General features: G+C 34.3%; 1 long non-coding RNA gene across 4 annotated transcripts; it reads left to right on the top strand.

The window, feature by feature from the left end:
• Positions 1-67: 67 nt before the first annotated feature.
• On the top strand, positions 68-21,996 carry LOC124428076. Of its 4 annotated transcripts, none has more exons than XR_006943075.1 (3): positions 68-4,024; positions 4,450-4,567; positions 21,921-21,996. It is a non-coding gene; the product is annotated as an uncharacterized LOC124428076 (long non-coding RNA). The 4 variants fall into 4 exon arrangements; XR_006943076.1 differs by lacking the exon at positions 21,921-21,996 and adding an exon at positions 7,920-7,976; XR_006943073.1 differs by lacking the exon at positions 21,921-21,996 and adding an exon at positions 6,147-7,325.
• The last annotated feature ends 78 nt before the right edge of the window (positions 21,997-22,074 follow it).

Below are 22,074 nucleotides of genomic sequence, written 5' to 3'. Positions count from 1 at the left end.
GATTTATTTTCTATGTATGTTCCAATCGAACATTATCTAACACCATATGAAAAATTATATTATTTGCTTACGATAACACTATCATTTATTATTCCTATAAAAGAAAAAAGATTTATATAGTTTCCATTCTATTCGAGCAGTACTTCCGACATTTGTGAACAGAAAACGACTTTGCTTTCAGAAGACATTGTTGAACCATCATCAAACAATATTTTATTTCGATATTTTCAATCATTTTTTTTTATGAAAATAACAATTATTCTGTCATACAGATCTATCATTTTTTTATATTAATTCATATTGTTTAAATTTATTGATGCGCGATTGTTTTTTTATTAAGAAAAACGAACAAAATACACTTCAGCACGTGGCGCATCTGTGCTTGTTACAATGAATAAGATTTTATAATTATTTATTCGTGTATTACACATTGTATTGTGTAAATCTACAATTATTGTAGAAACAATTATCGAGCTTCAAAACAAAAATTAAATTAATAAACAATAAGATGATTAAGTAAAAATAGAACGAAAATTATCGATTCTTAATAATCGAAATTATAATTCACGATTATCGATACATTTAAAGTTGCTGACGTAATTAATGACTATTATATTTTCTATTGTATTGGCATTAGGTCATGAACTTATAAAAAGCATGCTACCTCGGTCGATACATAATTCCAGTAGACGTCGGAATGTGGCGTCCCCTATTGATGTGTCATGACTTGCTATTAAAAAACATTTTCCGTAGGTTGCAATACATGTATTATTTATCGTGACTATCGTTTTATATCTATTAGAAATTACAAATAATATACGATGTTTATAACGTTTTATATCTCTTTTTATTTAATATTATTCCTCGTTATAAGTATAAATTATAAAAAAAATAACTCCTTATGCTTCTAATATTATGAAGTGATAAAAATTAGGGTTATGTACGAAAAATAAAATTCAAACGTAATCGAATTATTTGATCAGAACAAAAAATATTATTATTTGAAAAGAGAAATGTTTTTCTTAAAAATGAATAAATACCAACGTTTCTTGAACGTTATTCTAAAAAAATTCCATTCCCGCGGATGCTCATATACGTGCGTGAAGGAGGATAATCAGTGAACACACATTCCGAACACCTTTATTGTGGGAAACTAACGTCGTCACGTACCGTGTCGAGTCTATGTGTGTATGTATGTATATTTCCGAATCCTTAAAGACGTTCATCGTCGAAACGAGCCTTTGTCGAAATAAATTATTCTATTCTCGGTAAATATTGGTTACATTGTTCCAGGAATCTTTATAAAAGTAACAAAAATGGCGGGAAAAATCAAAAGATGAAAATAATTTCAAATTAATTCGTCGATGAAATATATATATGAACTAATTAAATTTACATATTACATATGTATACATATACACATACACGAATGATTTTGAAAAATGGAATTCTTCTATCTCTTTTAACGTATTTATGTCACGCATTGACAACACTTAGAACAATAATAATTATAGATGCTTCAACCGTAGGTTCACGTGCGAAGGGAATACAGAAAAGTTCGAAGTAACGATAGAAACGTTTTCTTTTGGTATCCAATTGTTAACTCGGTGTCACTTACCTTTCTCTCTCTCTCTCTTTCTCTCTCTCTCTTCGTAAAACCTTTTCTCATTGTAATACAAATAGCTGAAGTTTTCCAATATCATTTGACTTCCAACGAAATGGGAAAAATCGAAAAAAAGAATTGATTTATTTATGTTGGTAATTATATTACACATCGCTAAATGTTTCAATATTAATTTAGATTATGTTATATTATTTAATTACATCTACTGATCATAATTATTTTATTGAATAAATATCTCTGAATATTTCTATTTTTTTCTTTTTCTTTCTGTTATATTCATTTTAGGTTATGTTACATTACTTAGTTATAACTATTGATTATTCTATAAAATATGTTTTTCGAAATATTTCAATCTTCATTTAGATTACGTTACATTATTTAGTTACAATTAATTTTTTAATTATCCTATCAATTATATATCTAATTTAATTATTTTGTTTGTTATAATAAAAGCATATATACTAAGATTCTTAAATACTTTATAACCTCAAAAAAAGAAGAAAGAAAACATCGTAATCATAAATTCTCACAATCGAATTTCTTCGAACGTTCTGAGAATTTTCGGTTGGAGTGTGCTATCACGGCGATGTTCAGGATGTCAGGTGTAACAACGTTCGCAGTCTCGGTACTTTAATTTCACTGAAGCGTAGAGGCACGTAAGGGGGAAGGAAGATCGGTGAAGTTGATATGGCGAGGAGCTTAACTCCGGTAACCTAGCTTTATGATGTCGAACAAAACTCATACAGCTAGATAACCAAAGAAAATGTCCGCACCAGGATCTTCTCATCCTTTGGGTGTCATCAGAAAAATATATTTTTTTTTTTCTTCTTTCTTCCTCAAAAATATAATCAAACTAAATCAACTTTCATATTATTTGCGTTATAATAATTAATATCGTTTTCTTTTTTTTTTATCTTTTCATTAACTAAACTCGATAATATTATTTTACGATAGATAAATTTTATTTAATATTTTCGTATCGTTTGTACCGGTTTCGATAAGTTCTATTCAATATAAATTATTTTCATATGTTGTCATTATCGATGACTCGTCAATTTTGCATCGGAATAAGTGACAGCTTCTCTTCCGCGTCGTAGGCAAATAAAAAATATTTTCGTATTGTATTCGAATTCTTTTCTTCGTTCTTCTCTTTTTCTTTTTTTCTTTCTTTCTGCAACAGAAAAGGAAATAGATAAGAGAGAAATTGTAAATCGTTTTATAACAATTGTTCCTTTGTCGTACTGCATGAATTGATTGATATGCACGTCGGGTGTCTGTGAAAAGTGAAACACAGTCGTTGACATTTCAGAGTGAAAGTTAATCCGTGGCTTAGAGAGAGGAGAGAGAGAGAGAGAGAGAGAGAGGAGAGAGAGAGAAAGAGAGAGAGAGGAGAGAGAGAGAGACAAGGTCCAAGCCGGTATAATCTCATAAACTAGTATATGAGAACTGTTACACGAGATAAATTTTTAGGCTACAAAAATAATTTTTCATTGAGAAACGGAAGAAATCGAAAAAAAAAAGTAGTGATATTTACTAAAACGCAATATAAAATTTAGTAGAAATTTCACTTTGCAAATTACTGCAAACATTTATGCTAATTAATTAATTAATTAATTAATTAATATTTTAAAAGTTATGTTAAGCAAGACGAATAATAATATGAGTTGAGCAGAATCGTTATTTTAATAACATATTGTTACGAAACTTGTTAGTGGAAGTTAATTAATGAGTACAATTAGACGATGTAATTATTTCTCTTAGAAGGAGCTTATATCTTTTCAAGTATCATCTATAATTCCACGTTAAAATGAATGTATTCAAATTATCGGAAAATGCGTCACTTTAGATATGGCGCCAATTGATTCCTGGAACAGAATATGCAATATAAGCATGAGTAACGACAAAGTGTATTCTTTTTCCTAAGATTAATTGCTTTATAAATTTAAAAACAAACAAAAAAATTAAGATAATAAAAAAAAAAATGAAAAAAAAAATGAAAAAAAAAAAAAGAAGAAAAAATATCAAACATTCCTTTAAAGTTACAAACTAATTTACTCATAACATCTAACTTGACGAAGTATAATTATCGATTAATGATATTTTCGTAACACAGATTAAAAAATTTCTTCTCTTAGTAGAGTGGGTCGAGTCGATTGTAAACCAGTATAAGAGTTTCGTAAGAACCTCCATTTGGAGAAAGTTATGATCTGGCCATATTGCTCGCGCGTGTCCGGATCTTATTTTATTTTCCAATCCACTCGCTCTCTCGCTCTCTCTCTCTCTCTCTCTCTCTCTCTCTCACTCACTCACACACACACATCAAAAACTTTCTGTTTTCGAAAGGAACACGCTCGATTTTTTAAGATCGTTATAGAAAATTAACAAACGTATAAGAACTAGGTAAGTAATCATTTAAAATTTACATTTATCCTATAAGCTCGATAAACAACAAGCGACAAAAAGTCCAAATAAACAATTATTTTATAATAATTTCTCGTAATAAGTTAATTACTAACATTAAAAAATTATTACGTTCGTTACCGACAAAATAATATATATATATATATATTAATTATTGATTCTTAACAATTTCTTTTTATTTCTTTTTGTAATTAATTAACATTATATATAAATAATAATAAAAATGTGATATATACTAAAAATATCTTCTCGAAGTAAAAGTGAACGAGCTTGAAGAGTGATGAAGAAATGGCGGCTTTGCTTGAACGTACACACACATACACACACACACACACACACACACACACACACACACACACACACACACACACCACACATCTGTGATGTTCTCCCTTTTTTCTCAGGTACGCGGACACGAGGAAGCTCACGAAACGACGTTCTGGTCTCTTTTTCTTATTGACACGCCGGCCATCTTATCCAAACCGTGAAATCGTACGCGTCACGTACCTACGGTAAATACAGGTAAATATCTATCTCTTTCTCTTGCGATAAGTCGACCTTCGATTCGTTCATTTGTCTACCAACGTTGTTATAACTAACTTTAAGAGCCATTACACACTGTCGACCAGGTCGTAACTGATCAAGTCGTCAGCAATCACTAAGTTAAGAGAAATATATACATATATATGTGTGTATGTATATATATACATATAAGCTTCAACACACTTGTTGATCGCGATAATTGACAAAAATACTATCTATGCGCGGGTGATTTGCTAATTTCCTGGTTTTTGGTCTTTCCACGATGAAAAACCGGCGGCTTAAAACATGTTGCCATTATCAGGATAAGTCTCGATATAAGATACGATAAGTCCCAAAATTAAGTTACGAAAGAGAGGGAAGGGGAAGATATAAAAGAAATCTAACCTAAAAATATAATGAAAAATTATAATATGAAAACGTTAACTTCATCGATTAGAAAATATTAAAATATATGATAGGCTTTTGATAATAAAAATCGTTCGAATTTGTTAAAATTTTAACAACAATCGAAAAGCAACTTTTATGTTCACAAAAAAAAAGGAAGAGAAAAAAGAAAATGAAAAGGTTGATTCGAAAGAAGATATAGTCATTTCGGTATATATATATATCTTCTTTTTTTATTTCAAGAATACTATATCATATCATCGACATTTATGCAAACACAGCTGCATCATCGTTGTCGAGATAGTACGAAGAAAAGTGCTTTCGTTTATTGTTATTATCAATTTCAAGATATTATTACCGAATAAGAATGATTATAATTCTCCTTCGAAAGGCGGGAAATTTGTATCATCGAATTGAAATTCGGATATTTCAATATACGTCGAATGCGTATTCTAATATTATTCCGAATGAGATAAGATCGATTGGAACATCAAAAAACATAACGTTTTAGAGAAATTTCAAGGTCCACGATAAATTGTCCGAAAGAATATATTTTTTAGCATTACCAAAATTTACATTTTTCGTTGTTACACGCGCTTAACATGTAACATTTAAAAGTGAATGAAGCGAATAGATACGAAGCAAGCAAGCAAGAAAACAAGCAAGGCAAGCCAAGCTAAGCATCTCATTTCAACACGTAACGTAAATACATTAAATCTCGCACATGTATCAAGCGTGCTAGTTAGAGAAAGAAAAAAAAAAAAGCAAAAAAACGAAAAGCATGTTTAAGAAATTGCTTTACTACTTGACTTTAATTTTATATAAAAAAATATCAGCATATGCAAAAATGAAACGAGCCAGGTAGAAGAAATCGTCATTAAGTTGATACGGGACATATTTGATGGATCCAATACAAAGAACTTATCTTACTTAAAAACAAAGAGGAAAGAAGTCATAAAAAAATTTATGGATTTTCGTAAACGACCTTGAAATATAGAATCAGACGAAGTACGTGCTGATTTGGTAAACATCTAACTAATCGTTCGATTTTATTGTTCAAGGTCAAATTTCGAATAATGCAAATATCTTGTTTTTCTTTTCTTTTTTTTTTCCTTAACGTAGTTAAGAAAAAAAAAGTATTCAACTAATTTCTTAGGTAAAATTTCGTGGCAAGTTTCTGTGTCAGGAACGCACCGTGGGTTCGCTCGCCCTACCGTGAACCCGTAAACTATAAAGCTGAAACGCATTCACTGGCAGAACGGAGATCGTACGTGATATTAACAGGGTCGAAGCGGAGAAATAAATGAGCGTGTATGTATGGATGTACGTATGTAATAGTCAGGACCGTAGCGAAACGGTTGGCTTTGTCCATCCTGTTTGAGTGAGGTTCCTCCTTACTTTCATGAGAAAACGTAGGAAGATATTACGAATAGTTAGGTGTATATATATATATATATAGTACATGTATCATGCCCTAAGTGTGTGAATTTTCGATGTATACACATAAATAAATAAATTGATATGTAAGTTGATGCATTGATTAGCGTTATGGACGAATAAACTTATACATAATACGAACGTGACTTAAAATATGTTCATAAACTATATAACCGACTTGCAAATTAGTCGTGGATTAGAACTCGACGATGACTAATAGTCATCTGAGAAAATGTTAAACGTTCACATTTTTTGTATCGAATTTTTTTTTCTTTCTTTTTCTTCTTTTTTTATATTGTTTTTTTTTGCAAAATTTTTTATTTTGAAAATTTTGTGTGATCATAGAAAAGAAAAAATTAAAGCAATTAACAACGACATTCTTAAGATTTAAGAAGAATTGAGTATAACGAAAGAAAAAAATGAAAAAGAAAAAATGAAAAATAAAAAAAAGAAAAAGGAAAGGAAAAAAAGGTTTCAAGATCAAACCGAGAGTGCGAACGTTGTGCTAAGTCGGCAAAAACAGCATGGAATCAATGTCGAGATAACGAGAATACTATATTTCACCGTTCTTAGTACAGGATTCTCATCTAAATCAGTTAATGTTTATTCGTTCGAAAACTTAACTTAAAAGTTGAAAGGAACAAACAAACCAAAATAACTATGGATAAAGAATAGTTCAAAGTTAAAGATATATCGGTTGGATATAAAATACGCGGACTAATTTAATCTTTTATCACGCAAGGAATCGTCGAGTCGCATCTTTTATCTTGTAGAAAAATGTTAACGGAAATTTCTAATCTCGATCGATAACGATAACCATTCAATCTGATATTTCGTTGGAGGTTGAAATTTTCGTACTTTTTCTCTTTCCTATCTTTTTTGAAAATTTAATTGATTATCGATAAAAACATTAAAGAAATTAAAGAAAATAAGGCAGCAAGAAATTTATAATATAATGTTGAGTTAAAATTGAAGAAAAAAAGAAAAAAGAAGACAGAGAAGAACAAGGATTATGAAGAAAAAGAAAAAAAAAAGAGAAAAAGAAAAATAAAAATGGCAAAGGTAAGTTCTTCTCGCGTAGATGCCACGACCTTGTGCTTCGTCCTGATCAAAGACCTCGAGAACGTTCCAAGCGTGTTTCTCTCCTCCTTATAAAATGAATATTTATAATTTAGAATAAATCAACAATTCTATTCCCAGTTAAAAATTCTTTCCATCGTCTTTCCATCGACATTACGTTAAATTAAAATGACAGATCGATTTATTCGTTCAAAAGATCATTGAATAAGTTATAATATGAAAGAAGAATAAAAAAAGAATAAAAAAAAAAAGAAAGAAAAAAGAAAAACAAAATTTCTCAACTTACATATATACGTAGAAAGATTAAGGATGAGCGAAGAAAATCTGCATGAGATGTTTCGATCGGTTATGAGATCTATGATGATCCATACCATTTTCGATAGATAAATCGTTAAAGTCCTTTAACCAGGCTTCTTTCTTCCTTTTCAAGCAAAAGCACAAAGAATGAGAGAATATTCGTGGATTAGAATATGAAGGAAGAAGGAAGAAGGAAAATCAGAGAAGAGATGAGAAAAGAAGAGAGGAGAAAAGAGAAAAGAGAAGAGAAGAGAAGAGAAGAGAGAAGAAAAGAGAAGAGAGAAGAGAGAAGAGAAGAGAAGAGTTTACACCTGGCGCGGTACGAGATGAGATCACTACCGCACTCACTGATCAACTGGCCCCGCGCCCCACGTCTGGGGCCGCACGCACCTTTCGCGGACCTCCCCTCCCTCCATACTCGCCGAGACCCCCACCAATCGACAGGTTTCTTCCCTACTCTGGATGATCGTCGGTGTCGGATCGACGACGGTGATTGGCTCGTTCAAATCTCGACGGCGCATGACGTCATCGAAACCGTCGACCGTTCTACCACGAGAAAAAAGTTTCTCTCTCTCCTTCCTTCTATCCCTCTCACTCTCTCTCTCTCTCTCTCTCTCTCTCTCTCTCTCTCTCTCGTTTTCTCTGTGTTCTCCGGAGAAGCGTATGCAGGCGCGCAACTACGTCTCGTACCTGTCCTTCCACTACCTACGTCTCTTCTCTCCTCGCTACGATCGTCCCTCTTTTTCTCGCCACGCCGTGAATTCGGTTTCGCTCGTTGCCCGTTTTGCGGATTCTTCTTTGTCGCTTTGTTCTTCTTTTCCTCCCCCCTTTTTTTTTGTTTTCTTAATCTCTGATCCATCTCTCCCTCCCACTCTCTCTCTTTCATTTTCAATAACCTATTTAATAATAAATTGTATCACTTCTTTCTATTCGCCAAATATAAAGGATTATTATAGAAAAAAACGTTTTCAATATTTTATTACTATATTTGTTCACGTTAATAAATCGTATTGATGGGATTTTCATAGAAAACAAAGACGTTTTTTTCCTTTTCCTTTCCTTCTCTCTCTCTCTTTCTCTCTATGTTATATATATATATTTCTTTTTCTTTCTTTCTCAAGTTGGCGCGAGTTGGCAATATTGTCGGTTCGTGAATCTTCGTACTTTCTCGCGTAAGCTCGCGCGCATTGCTCCTTCGTTTCTCGTACACCCTCCCCCATCTCTTCTTATACCTTCTTTCGTTGGATCCTCCTTCTTCTACATATAACGTATGTACACGTACACACATACATGACAGAACATGCGCGCGCGTTTACACATAAGTAGTCGTGGTTTTACCGGTCGCCGGCCGACAGGATTGCCCGCAAGAGGTTCGCCGACGCCGACACGAAGCGAGAGCGGCGGCCACCACCACCACCGCCGCCGCCGCCGCCACCGCCGCCGCCAGGTATACCGGGGAGACACAAAAAGGAAAAAAAGAACGCATTCCAACGACTATAGTCGGTCCATAACGATTCCCATACGTTGAGCGAACAACCAATGACCCCTCTTCTACCGATCTCTCGCGCCTGCTCCCCTCTTCTCTTTTCACTCTTTCTCTTTCTCTCTTTCTTCTTTGCAACCTATACTCTTATATATACGTCTTGTACGTATATATAGGTATATGTATATATACTATAGATATATATATATATATTTATACTATACTATATATATATTTATATATGTATGTGTATAATATATATATATATATATATATATATATATATATATATATATATATATATAGGGTGATCGAGGTGAAGGCTCGGCCTCGTAGCTATATACCTACGTAGACACTGTGTCCTCTTATTTTTCGAAGAAAATCGCCGACGTCACGACGACGAGAAGGGTACGGCCTTCTTCTTTTACTTCTTCCTCTTTTTCTATACTCCAAGAGAAAGAGAAAGAGAAGTCCCTTTTATCGCTGTTACCCCCTCAGCTCGAATATTTCTCTTGGAAAGAGAAACGTGCTGTTGCTGCACCTTGCGTATCGAAGGACCAGTAGGATTCTTCCAGAGAATTCGATGTTCCCTTTTACATCATGAGATTGCCAGAAGAATGAAAGATGGAAAATCTTCAAGTCTCTCTTGTCTGCTTTCGTTAATCCTCGTGATCCTGCTCGTAAATCTTCAAGATTCACCGATGAGGAGTTGCGAGTTTAACGAGCTTGCCTTTTACTCCTTCTTTCTCTCACTCTCTCTCTCTCTTTCTCTCTTTCTCTCTCTCTTTCTCTCTCTCTCTCTATCTCTCTCTCTGATTTCTTCGATCGGACGATCCCTATTATTTCTTCTTGGGAATCCCAACGTATCTTGCTTGAGAAAGAGAGAGAGAGAGAGGGAGAAAGAAAGAGTTTCGTGAAATCAAAGTTCCAAATGTTAAATTGTCCTTACTCAAATTTGTGAACATGAGATCGTTTACATATGTACGTTATATCACTCTAGTATGCATACCGTCTCGTTGAACGATACTTCAACCCGGATGCACATCGAGCCAACCGCAGAAAAATTGCGACACGCGACTCGCTAGCCTCATGCTTGTTAATTGCCAAAGAATACTCGTGCTCTTTGATGTCAGTGAATCATTAAATTGTATTGGCCTTTCTCAACATCTTTTTAATCTCTTTTTAATTAATTTAATTAATTTGATTTATTACGATTTTTATTAAATATTAAGATATAGTGCGTTATGTATGTAGGAAGAAAAAAGAAAAGTTATAAAAGTTCGAAAGAAAAGATCAATTTGCTATCGATGTGAGAAACATTATGAAAGAGTAATTTTACGAGAGCAATAAAATCGGCAAGTAAAGTGACGCCTACCTAGCCGCGTAAAATCGGTTACGAAGCCGCCAGTCGACTTCGTTCGAAAGGGAATCCTGGGAAGTTCCTTGAAAGGTAGACGTGTCATCCATTTCCAGCATGTGGGAAAGAAAATACGTGCATCGTTGGACGATGCATAAGCATCATTTCTTACATGGGGCGAGCCTGTGACTCGACGAAAGTGCAATTCTGCCTCGAAAAAATTTGTATATGATGAAAAGCAGATTTCCACGGTTCATCAGGTGTGGTCATTAATTCTAAAGATATCATTATGACTCAAAGATCACAATTTCCTAGAAAGTTTTCTTGCAATCAGTCGATTTCAATTTTCAAAGAACAAAAATCAATTATATCAACGTTCGTCTGAAACTTCCTGGAATACAGATTTTTTTATAAATCGTCAGATTTGATTATTAATTCTAATCGAATCATTATGACTCAAAAATCATAATTTTTTCGTGAAGTCATCTAAAAAAACTCTTATGATCCGCTATATCCTCTTTTAACATTCCGAAATAAAATAATACCAACGATTCGATCGTGAATCTCCAACGATCGTCATCTTCAGTCGCCATTACAAATTCGAATGCACGCGGCATTCGTCTTTCCTTCTATTTATCCAATCCATTCTCAGTCCAGGTAAGACCCAGCCTGAGAATTCCGAAATACATACATACGCCAACGGACTCTGTGCAAATTTCGTCCAGGCATCGTCTCGCTCGATCGTGCCTTATTCGTGGAATGTTATTTTAACGTTAAGGGAGTCTACGTGACGCTTACGTGAATGAAATTTCGCATGCGTATCGGTTCGGCTCGTGTGTGCCAGGACCTCGAAGGTCGAACTCGACATCGTTTTCATGACTCACGCGAGAAATCCGTAAGCGAGAATAAGCGCGAATTTTCATCTTTATTTTTATTTTTTTTCCTTTTTATATTTTATCTCTTTTCTTCTCACGACATTTCTCCGTCTATATAAAGCATATCATATTGTTTTTTATCTTATTGAATTAAAATAATATTATTACTTTTATTACTTTTGTCCGTATTGAAAAATTTAGTATAATAAAAAATTATCAGATATATTTTGACGAAGATATTAAGTATTTTTTTTCTTTTCCTTTTTCTTCTTCTTTTTTCAAAGAAGAATAAGGGAAAATATGAACGAGTTATTACGAAAAAAAGTCATCGTACCATTATTCAAAATGTTAAACGAGTTTCCTTATCGTCTCCTAAGAGGAAATATAGGATTATCTATGAAGGAAAAATTTGTGTATATTCATCGCTAGAATTTGATGGTAGTCCTACGAAGGGTACAGTTATATCCTCTCTTTCTCGTAGTTCACCTGCCACCATCCAGGTACAAAGCTAAATCCTTGTGTCTGGCGTCACGAGTTGACGCCCTTCGACTTCCGCCGGATGTGCGTCGTCCTTGCTGCTACACTATTTTTTTTCGTTTTTCTTATACACACCTGACTTTACATTATTTTAAGTTTTTTTTTCTCTCTCTCTCTATCTATCCCTCTTTTTCATTCATTCATTTTTTGGAATAAACGAAATTCGAAGCATTATGTGCATAGTTAGATATATACCTCTACATACATATATATATATATATGAGATTTTTTAGTTTAGGCAGTGGAATTATTTAATTCAAACAATTTCGTATTTTCTTACTTCTTTTGTTATTTGTTAACTGAAAAACAGTTAATTCTCGAAACTTTAAATGCCGTTTCGTAAAATCCAATCTCTTGATTCTTATTCGTTCCAACGACGCGGAAGAACGTGCCGAGATTTACGCAGTAGAAACGCGTAGTCCAGAAGAAAGTGATTCGAATAGAAGTAGCGATGTTAATCGATTACTCTTATGTTTTCTTACGTTGCATATATATTAAAGGAAAAAGATAAGATATAATTATAAATATTATAACTATAAAGTAATGAGTCTCTTGTTAACGCGTAAACGAACAAACAAACAAAAAAAAAGAAAAGAAAGAAGAAATCATATTCTAACCTCCAAATTCTTTGATTTGTTTTAATCTTAAACAAATCTCATCTCGTTTTCGAGACACGGATATATATTTTCTTACAAACGAGCAAAAAGTTTATGGTCGTTTCATCTTCGAATGAAATCCCGATAAGTCGTGATTCGTGAGTTAACTTTATTCTTTGGAACTAGATGGGGAAAAAAAGTTGTCGGGACGAGGAGGAGAGTCGCAAAATGAATTTAGAATAAAAGCAAGTTTTGATGATGCACTCAAACTAGCGGTGTTTATTTAAGAAGATGAAGAAATAAAGGAAAAAGAAAAAAGAAGGAAAAAGAAAAAGAGAAAAAAGAAGAAAAAAAAAGGAAAACGAAAGGAAAACGTTAAATAGACATATTCGATTCGAAGGAATACCACATGAACAGCTTTCCTGTCGACGGTTGCCATGGCCGTTACAGACGAGAGGACTATAGAAATCGCTTCGCACCTGCCTGTTCTGTTAAAAAGAAAAATCCATCGGGAACCCCCGTGAGCGTTGAGGTCCGAAGTAAGTTTATGGATGTCTCGTCCTTTATTCGTAAAGGTCCCGGCACAGGTTTAGGTTTATGGGAAGGGATTACTTATAGGATTGCGTTCATCCGTTTTTTTGACTATGCACGAAAATTTATTAAAAAATTTTTAATCATATTAAAAAACATAGGTAGATTCTAAATAATTTTTCAACATTATGCATAGAATCTATTTTTTTCTTTAGTATATATTTCTTAATATATTCTTTATATACATATATGTAATAAAAAAGATACAAATTATTGGATATATTATACCTATTAACAATTACGTAAAGACAATCGTTAATTACAATTATTTCGGTATATTATATCTTCTTTATTCATTTCTAATAAAATGTTCTATTTGATAAAGTAAATTATTAACAATCATACAAAAGCAACCATAAATAATAATATTCCATTGCTGATATACATATTTATTTTATATTTTAGATAGAATTTCGATCTTTCAAAATCTCAAATACTTCTTATATCCTAAATCTTTTCACAATAATTCCATACTTTCTTCAGCACGAACTTTCGAAATCATCTAACGTCGATATAATAGAACATAATCACAATCTTACGTAACTTATACATAGATATACGTATAAGTTCGATCAGTGGCGCCAGATTGGAATATTGAAAATTCTGATTTCATGCTGTATAATTTTTTTTCTGTATAGCCGACAAAGAAATTCGAGCTTAGAACTCTCCATTTCCACGTGACTAGATTTGAAAGTCTAATAACTAGGAATGAGAATGACTCTATCATCTTCTTGTAACTTGAATCTTAAAAAGATAAAGAAATAAGAGGTAATAAAGTCATAAAAGATATCAACTGAATGATATTGGTGTAAAAACTGGTTAAAAAAAAAAAAAAAAAAATTGGGCGAGGGGAGTGGCGTAAAAAAGTTGGTAATAGGCAATTTAGATTTTATTGAACGATCAATTTCTCTCTAGTTCGCGGCTCGCGAATTCATGGAGAATCGTGGCGCCGCCATGCCTTAGTAATGGCGGTCGAGGATGTTGCATGGATGAGAGGCCGACATTGCGGTTGCGGCGATTCGAGTATCGAAGTCTCCACGAGCCGTAGGTAGGTAGGTATGTACCGAACAGAGGAAGAAATCTCGTAATCCAAATGACCACTGGCGAAAGCTGCGAGCTACGATCCCATCATAATTTATAAACCGTGACTACGTCGCACAGCGTACTTAATCGTAGACTATAATCATTTCCGGTTTGATGACTATAATAATATGATGCATGTGTTTAGTAAGTATTCTTATATATAAAACGTTTATATATTTTTGTATATATATATATATATATATATATATATATATATATATATGTATATATATGTATATATATATATATGTATGACTTAAAATGGAGAAAAATGATATCGAACTTTTCCGTTGTCCATAAGATAGAAAAAAGAGAGAAAGAGACTTTCTCTTCGAGTCTTCGTTGCTCGGTATCAAAGACTCGTTCGAGATCTCACAGCTCCTTCCCAGCATCCGCATAGATTCAGAAGCCAAGCTATAAGTCGAGAGATAGAGAGAAAGAAAGAAATAAAGAAAGAGAGAGAATATATACGATATTCGTTGGTTGAAGATTCTCAAAGTCGACGAGAGTATACTCGTATAAGTGAGAGACAGAGAGAGAGAGAGAGAGAGAGAGAGAGAGAGAGAGAGAGAGAGAGGGAGAGGGAGAGAGAGAGAGAGAGAGAGAGATTGAGAGAGAGAAAAAGAGAGAGAGAAGGAGAACATCAAGATGATGTCATCGGTCTCTTGGCGTACTCTCGCCTACGCTTTTCTCTTTACCAGTTTGCGAGGTTGAATACAGCACGCGTGCTCTTTCTCGAAGGCACTCTACACGAATGGCCAGCCTCCTTTCTCTCCCTCTCACCCCTTCCTTTCTCTCTCTCTCTCTCTCTCTCTCTCTCTCTTTCTCTATCTCTATCTATCTCTCTTACTTCTCTCCGCATCGAGATCCTTCTATACTTCTTCCAACATAAGGACGAGCCAAACGATATAGCGTACTTGCGACGACTCGAGGACACGCTCGATGCTGCCTCGAGGTACTCTAAGTTCCCTCGGTATATACCGGTTATGCAGATCTGGAGCCTGCTCTGGACCTCCTCCTTGCCGATCCAAGAGAGAAAGAGAGAAAGATAGAGAACATAACTTCCTTCTTCATCTCCTCCATCTTACTTTACCTCCCCTTCTTCTTCTTCTTCTTCTTCATCTTCTTCTTTTTCTTCTTCTTTATTCTCTTCTTGGCCTTCTTCTTCTTCTTCTTCTTCTTCCGTTTTCTTATATGCCTTCCATGTCTCTGCTTCTGTAGCTCCCTCGACGATATCCCTTCTACGTTTTTCTCCAGGAACGGTAACCGGTATTCGCTTTAGTTTTACGTACCATCTTCCGGTGCGTATCTACGTCCACCTTCGTTCTTAGCTATACCACTTCATGATTCCCCTTCGTTCTTCTTTTCGTTGTTGTATAAAAATCTAAATGTAGCCGTTAAAACGGTTAGAGAGGTGATTGGCAGAGTTATTTACAGTCGGCTTGACTTTTTCACAAGGAGATCAATCTCTTTTTCTCTTTATTTTTTTTTCTTGTTGACTCAACATAGAAAATTGACTTTAAATCTTTAATTAAATTGCAAATTAAGCTGCATTTTTATGTTATTATAATTTTTATGTAAAACGAACATAGATTATTTCCTTCGTTTTTATACTTACATAAAAATTGTTTATATAGAAAAAAAGTGAGATTAAGTAAGAAGAGACTGATTTTATATTTGAAATAAGGTACGATATCGATTAAAACACCGCCATCTACCGTCACTCGAAAGCGGTCCCCGATGTCTCGTTAAATCAGCCCGACTTCTTACTGCCCTCCGGTATATTTCAGTTTGTCTCGGGAAAGGGACCGTAATTGGACGGAACAATTAAAAAAAAACGAAAAAGAAAAGAAGAACGAAGAAATCCAACAACGTCTCGTATCAGCGTCGGCCATCTTCGATAATTAATCCTTGCGCTTGTAACTTGCCTAAGCGTTTATTACGAATCTTGAATGGTATTGGGCGTACTGGACAAATGATTTGCTAATTAAGACGATTCAGAATTTCGAAGCAATGAGACAAGGAAAGTATTATCTTTCTTTTCCTTTTTTTTACGATAAAATATTATATCTATCGAAAATTTTTTTTAAGTTTATTGAAAAAAAATCTTTTTTTATTTAAAAATAATTTAATGATTCGTGGATTTTAATTTTCAATTAATATGGAAAGAAGTTCGCAATATTAATAAAAATTACATCATTCGTTAAATATTATTATGTATTATTATATTATATATTATTATGTTTATCGAAAAAAAAATTATATGTTTTATTGAAAAAAAAGAGAAGAAAGTTAATTTTTTTTAGTTGATAATAACATTTCAAACATTTTAAAGTTTTCATTAAGATAAGAAGATAATATTAGTTATTTAAGAGATTACATTGTTAATTAAATATTAATAAACAATAAAAAAATTATCATTTTCTTTTAGTGAAAAAACGAATACAACTTTTTAGTAGATCTAATATTTAATTGGCCATGTGATATGTTTGAGTCGGAATTTTTAGTATTTCATATGTAAATAAAACAATAGTATAGCATTTATTCGGGCAATAAATAACTACGGAATTTCCAGCAAAAAAAACTAGTATGATTTTTATTTAAATATAAAATACCAAAAATTCAACATAACTTATTGACCAAACTAATATATACTGGGAATTTAATTAGCGAGTGAATTCATCGGTCGGAGTCGCACATGTTAAAAAGAAAAAGAAAAAAAAAAGAACAGAAAAAAGACAAGAAAAAAGAGAAAATTCCCTCGACGGTGACCAATCAGAGAGTTTTTTCACGTTGCCAATTCTAATATATCTAAATCCTTGTATTTCGTTTCGATGCGAAAGCGTACGAATACACACCTAAATGGAAGGACAAATCCTCACCGAAAACGTGGAAATCGCGTAATATTCCGTGGACAACCCGGCACCTTTCGAATGCACGGAACGTTCGTGGAATAAATTTAGGTGGTACTCGAGCAGAAAGCTGATTTACCAGGTACGACCAGTTGCGAAACTGCTTTGAGTACTGCCATAGTTTCAGAGGCCTTTTCCAGAAAGGCCGGCTCTCGCGATCGGTCGATCGTGTTCCGTCAGTTCGTCTTAATCATGAAAACTAATACGAAGAGAATAATGACTCGATAGCAAGTTATGTTTGCCAGTGACTCGTGGAACTTGGAATACTTCTTTTCTTTTTACTTTTTATTTTTCGTTTCTTTTTTTCTTTTTTGAAAGAAGAAATAAAAAAGAAAATAGATAAATCAGTTGGACGAACATTTACCACAGTGTCTTTTACATTTTTCATATCGTAATTTATCCGTAAAAAATACGTCTTTACATTCAGTACGCGTATAAGGTATAATTAAAATACTAGCAAAATTACATAGTAACGTTCATTACGCGGTATTGACAGATACAATTAACAAATACACGTGTGTGGTCTAAAACGATTACCACATACTGTGAGTATAATAATGACAATTTTTTTTTATAATAAAATAAACGATAATTATCATCTTAGTAGAATCTCATTAGAAATATCTCCGTAGTTCAAAGAATATTGAATTAGATCGATCTCTTAATGAACAACAAATGATTTACTTTATTACATAATAACAAACATTTGCGAAAAACTTTTCTTCTAATCACCGAACCATATCTACTTATATAGTTAATAATACTGAGTTAGCTCTATATGTATACTTATTTATTGAACCGTAGGCTTGATAGGAAGGTGTGAAACGATTCGGTGAATTTTGAGTACCAATCAAAGATACGTACAATATCCACGCGCCGACGCCACGATATTCTCGGATGAGAAAAGAACTTTGCCTAAGGCATGCATAATCGCGTGCATCGATCTTGTAAGGTATATTACGGAATCCAGCGTGCAAGGTAAAACTTGCTTCTTGCCGATGATCGTTACACCTAACCTATCTCATACGAGTACTCTCCCCCTTAATCTCCCCTTTACCTTCTCCCCCAATCTCTCTCTCTCTCTCTCTCTCTCTCTTTCTCTCTCTCTTTCTCTCCATCCCAACTGCATTACATTCTATTTAAAACTTACGAGAGAGTATACAACCGTGAATGGAAAGAACGTGTACGTACGAATCTAATGGCACTTTATTTCGTCGATGTACCTTAATACTGGAATCTTCAGGTTGTTCCTAAGTATTTTATAATGCACCGAGAAAGACGATGCTTACACGTTAAGCCACTTTGTTCGATACGATTCTACCTATCTATATACGTATGTACACGTTACGTACATACATACTGTATGAACAATGATCACGGCTTACATAAAATTCGAACAGTTTACAAGGTTACGAAAACTTGGATTGTCTTCCATTTTTTTCTTTTGTATTAACAGGAATTTGTTCGTTTAATGATTAGAATCAAAAAATTTGAAAATACCAATACCGATTACTGAACTATTCTGACAATGATCCTAATAAGATAGAGAACTAGAAGATTTAGCCATAAGTAGGTAGATTTCGAATAGCACGTTAAAAACTGTACCCTCCTGGATTACGAATACCATGGCGTAGATGTCCGAGATAGCAAAGGAATATTCGAGCAACCCCAATGAGGTCCATTAGGGAGCCAAAAGCGGTTGGGCCAGTCGTGTATCTGCATCTTCTTCTGTCTACCATTGAACCCTCTCTCTCTCTCCCTTGCTTTCTTTTCCTCTCCCTTCCTCGATCATCTTTCTCTCTTTCTCTCGGTCTTTTTCTTCTTTCCTTTTTCCACTCTTTCTCGATGGGTCCACGGGAGAGGAAGACGGGGGATGGTCGGCCGGTCAAGCCACATTCCGTTGGCCAACCGACTCCTTGGAACCCTTCCTCCCCCTCTTTGGTAGACGGTTCTCTCTGTATAAACGTTCTCGCCTCCTTATAAACCACCAGGATATGTGGCCGCAAGAGTGCCAATATTATTTCGACTATGTGCAACCTTGCCAATGTAATCGGTAATTCAAAAATCAAGTAGGCGTAATAAGACAGGTCTTCGATGATAGTAGAAGAAAGCAATGAAACAATTCAGCCAAAGGTTCGAAACAGATCAAAACAATTTTCCTAACCTTATATGTCTAGAATATATATATATATATATTTCTTCTAAACAAATGATCAAGAAAATTATCCTATACCTCTGGGATATTTTTATTTAGTTATTTATTTATTTAGTTTTTTTTAATATTCTGAACAAACGATCAAGAAAATTATTCTAACCTCTCTTTCTTGAATATTTTCTTTCAAGAGAGATGATCAAGGAAATTGTTCTAACCTCTCTTTCTCTAATATGTTTTTTTTCTCTTTCTCTCAAGATGGACGATCAAGAAAATTATCCTAACCTTTCTTTCTTGGCTGTTTTTACGAGATAGATAATCAAGAAAATTGTCCTAACTTCTCTTTCTCTAATGTTTTTTTTTTTTCAAAAAAGAGGTTCAAGAGAATTGTCTCAATCTTTTTCAATCTTGAATATGTTTTTTAAATATATGTAGATAAATAATTAAGAAAATTTTCTCAACTTCTCTGTTTCAAATTTCTTTTTTTTTAACGAACGATTAAGAAAATTGTAACCTCTTTTTTTATAATATGTATTTTCGAGAAAGAAGAACGATGAAAACGTCCTAACTTGTTTTTTTTAATATCTTTTTCTCAAGATGAGATGATGAAGAAAATAATTCTAACGTCTCTTTTAAATATATTTTTCTTTTTTTCGAGAGAGAGAGACATAGAAAGAGAAAGAGAGACGGTCACAAGAAAATTCTCCTAACCTCACCTATCTCAATTATCTTTTTATCAAACTAAAAGTAAAATATATTTACGGTCCGTTAGTCTTAAATGACATCGCGGGAGGGATAAGCTTAATTTATTTCAAACAATACGACTCTCACGGTCGGCGTCACGCACGAAGTATATCCGTTTTTGGACGTTAGATTAAATCGAAGATCGGCAGGTTAACGTAATCCGATAGGGTTATAAAGTCTCTCTCTCTCTCTCTCTCTCTCTCTCTTACTTACTTTCTGTCTGCATTTTAGATCGACCGATAAAAGAGCTGCTTAGTTCAAAGTGGTATAACTGTAAAGCGAGTCCGGTGAAATCGAGCTACGGCCTCGTTCGTTCCATCGAATTTGTACGTCATTGTAAATGGATCTTTTCGCGCATGCGTACTTATATATATATATATATATATATACGATAGCTAATGTTCTCTCCTTTACTCCTACGATTTGCATAGAAACGAGAGAGAATTTTTGTCGTTCCTATATCTGACCCGGATCTTTATTAACGCGCACATTCTCTGATGTAGTCTATTCAAGATCACAAGCCAAGGCTCGTATAGATTGCGCGAGTGATCAAATCGCTTCGATAATTTCGAAGCAGCGCGATCAGTCTTCTCCACGTTCAAACTAATAAATAATACATCCGGCGCCGGTATGATTTATCGAAGAATTTGCCTCCAACGTTTCCTCGAGCCCCAAGTGTGCTGATGTACTCGCGTTAAATCCGAATACCGGCTTTCTGCGAATACACTCTCTTATACATGCACACACGCATGTGTGTGGATATCAGTAAGAAATAAGCGAGAAAGAAACACAGATAAAGAGAAAGAGAGAGAGAGAGAGAGAGAGAGAGAGAGAAGGAAAGAGAGAGAGAGAAATAGTTATAAAAAATATTTCAAATCCGGTTTGAGAAAGTTCAAAATCCTTCGAAATATAATTCTTTTATTCAAGAGACTCGATTTAATTACCGATAATCTTATACATTAGATATAATCATACGATAGGTTAGATATCGTTGACGCTAACAGAAATTTTCGATCTTATTTTCTTCTTTTTTTTTTTTCAATTCGAATTCTTTTCGATCAAAAAAAAATAGTATAACGAAATATCACAATCCCTAAAGGTGTCAATGACAGAGGTATAGGTTAAGGCCCTTGCGAAGGTTCGAGAGATTTCTCTCTGTCTTTCTCTCTTTTACTCTCTGAAGGAGAAGAGATCGCCCACGCCAGGGCCTTAGCTGGGTCCGTAGTTGGCGGGACCGACGTAAAAGTCAGGTTCAAATCTCTGCCCTCCGCCACTTCTCGAGCTCCCTCCATCGACTGAAGAGTCCAGCACCTCTCCCTTTTTCTGCTCGTCGTCCACCCGCGATCTTTGCCTTCTCATTCCTCTTCTCTCTGACTTCTCATCTCGTCTGTTCCCTCCACCTTCCCCCTTGCCCCTCCTCTCTCTCTTTGCCCGCCCCCGAGGGCTCTGGACTTGTCGAGACGAGCCACGTCGAGGAGGCCGAAGAATGCATAGAAGCATGCCATGGAAGCCGGTTGGCCAACAGATAGAAAGAGGAAGAAAGAGAAAGAAAGAAAGAAAAAGAGAGAAAAAAGACTGACTGAGTTTATTTAACCTTCTTGACTATTATCATTGTATGGAATAAGATTAAAGTAAAATATAACAATGAAATGAGCAAGTAAAACTAAAAGATTATTTTAAAAGAAATATATATATCCCATACATGTGTATATATATATATATATATATATATATATACATACGCATACTTATATGTACATTCTAAGAAAGAGAAAGAGAGAGAGAAAATGTTGAAATGTTGAAGCAATGGCTCCTGCTCCTCCTCACGGAGCAAGCTTCTACGGGGAAAGGGGTCGGACACCAAGACTGGTGGAGAGGACGAGAAGTGACCGGATGGCCTTGGTCTCGAGACTCGGTTAGTTACCGTGCGGCCGACTATAACCGGCCGTGCCACAGGG

This window comes from Vespa crabro, chromosome 11, assembly GCF_910589235.1.
Source record: "Vespa crabro chromosome 11, iyVesCrab1.2, whole genome shotgun sequence".
Classification (NCBI taxonomy): domain Eukaryota; kingdom Metazoa; phylum Arthropoda; class Insecta; order Hymenoptera; family Vespidae; genus Vespa; species Vespa crabro.
This window is presented reverse-complemented; position numbering and strand designations above follow the sequence as displayed.